The following is a 3,452-nucleotide window of genomic DNA, read 5'->3' on the forward strand; positions in this document are numbered from 1 at the left end:
ATAGATATATATATATATATATATATATATATATACACACACATACCATTGTTTTAATGTCCCCTTTTCCATGCTCACATGGATCATATGTAACTTGTTGAGGCAGTTTCTTCATAGTTGTATGCTCTTCTTATTTCCAACCCTCACTTGTTTCCTAGTGAGGTACTATTTCTCCCATACCCAGACATGTTTTCATGAAAGATTGGAAGCAAACAACACTGTTTAGTATGACAGTGATGCTCACTTGCAAGTACCGAGTGACGTCAAAACAAAAAGACATACACACATACACACACTCTCACCTTCCTGATTACAATGCACTTCCAATTCCTTCATGATTGCACCCTACTTTTCCATTTTAGCCCACATCATTTCCTGCAAATCGTCTTCTTTATTCATCAGTGTTAAATGTTCAGCTCTGAGGAAAAATATGAGGCACAAATACATGTATGTGATATGTATACATATATGTGATGGATTTCTTTCAGTTGCCATCTATCAAATCAGTTCATAAGGCTTTGGTTGGACCAGGGATGTAATACATGTGCGCACACACACATACACACGCATTAATGACTTGTAGGTGTGTGTGTGTGTGTGTGTGTGTAATGGTGGCAAATGTTATGCCCTTCAGTGTTCTTGTAAGAGTAGTTATCAGTGGTTAAGGCTTTCTATGTGACTGGACTTGTGATCAGCAAAAGCCACTGTTCTTGAACTGCTGGGTATTTTAGAGTGAGCTAACTCAGGGTTGTTGCCTTCAAGGGTGATAATTCTGTAGGGCTGAAGCCAATTTTTTAGAGTTGATTAAGTTAACACCATTTCTGGACTGGTACTTGTTTCATCGACCCTCCCGTCATATGAAGGATGGAAAGCATATAGGCTCTTACCTTGAGCTGGCGAAACAAACTTCAAAAGAGGGAACTACTCTGCACTCTGACTGGAAAACTTATTGCACAACATAGTACACTTCCACTACCCATGTAACCTCCTGGCTAAAATCTACAATCTCTCATAACTCACTGCACATGTCTGATCATACTAGCTGCTCATTGAAGAAAGAGGCAGATCAAAACATCCTCTTTTTTTACATGACTTTAGTTCCTCCCTTGCTTCCAGTTCCTTGAATTCTTTCAATGCTGATTTACTACCCCACATGGCACCCCTGATCTAAAAATCACTTCAGTATCCTCTCAGTCCATTTCAAAGTCATCTATCCACCTAAGTGGACATCGCTGTCCAAGGCTGTGGAGATGACCGTTCCATCCAGGATGTGACAATGGCGTTCCGTCAGCAAGCACTTCTGTCACCTTTCCTTTTCTCCACTGAGTTGTGCACTTCACATTGAAAGGATTTACTCACACCTCATACCTTATCTGAACTGGTGCAGGTCCTTTCTCTTCCCCAAAATGCTGTGATACTCATTTTCCGGTGTCTCTATTTGTACCTGAACTCTGTTCTTTGCAGGACCGACTTCCCATCTGTGGGTGACATGTTGTACCAGAGGACCACCTCTGTGGGGAAGATTTTCCCCGTCTCAGCTATGGCCTTGACTGTGCAATGGTGTCTTTCCACAAATTCATTTCCACTTGGGCTATATTCAACTCTGAAGAAGCCAAAAACAAATGATAATTGTTTAAAATTTAAAGTATTACATGACCAAATTTTGACTTGGGATCACAGGTTAACAATCCTTGATCTCACAGCAAATGACTTCAGTTGCTGAATAACATCTATAGTCACTAGTTCTATAGCTGTTTTGCAATGTTTCACTTTCACAACCAGATTACTCTTATCAATGTCATTAGTATAATTCCATCTTCCAACATCTTGTGAATTTCATTGTTGGTTATTGCTTTCCTCTGCCAAAACATCGGTACATCTGGCATACTGATTCCCTTGACTTCCAATGATGATTCTCACTTAGTCCCTTTCTTCAGACCTGCTTGGCTTGGAGAGACCTATTCATCCATCAATCCATCCATCCATCCCTCCTTCTGTCCAGACATCCATCCATCCGTTTCCAGTATCCATTATTCCTGGGAAGGTCATTGTGGGAAGAGTCTACAGACATCTCCTCCATAGGGTCCTGTCAGAAGTAACCATCATTGCTGCTGGATTCCCGAGCATGACCAACAGAATCTACGAATATTACCTAACCAAGAGTAAAATCCTTGCTAGTATAGTTTTTAGGTTTATAAGGATATGCAAGCTCAACTAACGAAGATCGAAGTGAAAATCATTGGTAGGGTAACAACTGTTATTATAGTTAAGCATTTTTAATTTTGTGTATAGGAGACTATATGCTGTGTGGAGTGAAAAATCAGACAGTTCTAGCCCTTGAGTAAGGAACCATTCTGAGAAGTAGGGCAAGAATAGGAAATGTTAGACTTTTCATTCTTCACACCAAATGAATTGATCAAATTCTGCTATGAATTCTTGATTAATTGCTGCTAATGTAGACAATCAACAGTTTACCTCACATTTTGGATTTTGTCCTATTTTTAAAATGTTTTTACTGAATCCATCTGTTCCATGGTCCAGTTTTCCATTCATTTCAAAGAGTTTCATTTCATGTCAACAATTCTTCTGGGTTTTTTTTTTTGTTATTTTATTTTATTGCAATGTCTAAGATGAGTTTTTACTCTTTAGCTTGTTTCAGGCAGTGAACTTTGGCCATGCTGGGGCACCACTTTGAAGGGTTTAGACAGTGAATTCCAGCATAAGACTCCAGTACTTGTTTTAAAGCCTGATGGTTAAATTATCCCTATTTTACTTTTTTGTTAAACTGTTAGGTTAGAGAGATGTAAAAAAAAAAACTCTAGTTTTGTATCAGTACTGAAGACAGTCTCAAACAGTTTTGATATCAATGACAGGTAAATCAATAATGTAGAATGTATGGCACTACAATTTAGCCAAACGCCAATATTCAGATTTTTCCTTTGGAATCATCATATATTTTTTTACATAGTGATCCCATAGAGTTGGGATCTCCAGCATGGTTTTGTGTTAAAAGTTTCACATTGATTTTTCTTTTCCTGGATACCATACTAAACATCCTGCAACTGGATAATCTCTGAGGGGAATTTTTATTTTTATATTTATGTTGTGTTTTATGTGGGGTTTTTTTGTACATGAAATTCAAATCATTTCTATTTATTACAGTTTTATAAGAACAATAAATAGTACATTTCAACTCAAGTTGCCTTAATGAGTTTCAATATATACATGTGTGTGTGTGTGTGTATTTGTATTTGTGCATGTCTTTTCCTTTTTTTTAATATTTGAAAAAATATTTCAAAACTGTCTTTTACTTCCCTCATACAAGTATGCCCAAAGTTCATAAGTAAACAGACTTCACAGGTCAAATTCAACATTCACATATATACATATATATATATATACATATATATATATATATACATATATATATATATATATATATATATATATAC

At 36.8% G+C, this 3,452-nt stretch overlaps 1 protein-coding gene across 2 annotated transcripts in view; it reads left to right on the top strand.

Annotated features, from left to right (window-relative positions):
- LOC106878152 (uncharacterized) overlaps nucleotides 1–3,452 on the top strand; it is a 44,493-nt gene that overhangs the window by 37,909 nt on the left and 3,132 nt on the right. The gene's annotated exons all lie outside the window — the stretch shown is intronic.

The sequence above is a fragment of the Octopus bimaculoides genome, chromosome 7 (assembly GCF_001194135.2).
Source record: "Octopus bimaculoides isolate UCB-OBI-ISO-001 chromosome 7, ASM119413v2, whole genome shotgun sequence".
Classification (NCBI taxonomy): Eukaryota; Metazoa; Mollusca; class Cephalopoda; order Octopoda; family Octopodidae; genus Octopus; species Octopus bimaculoides.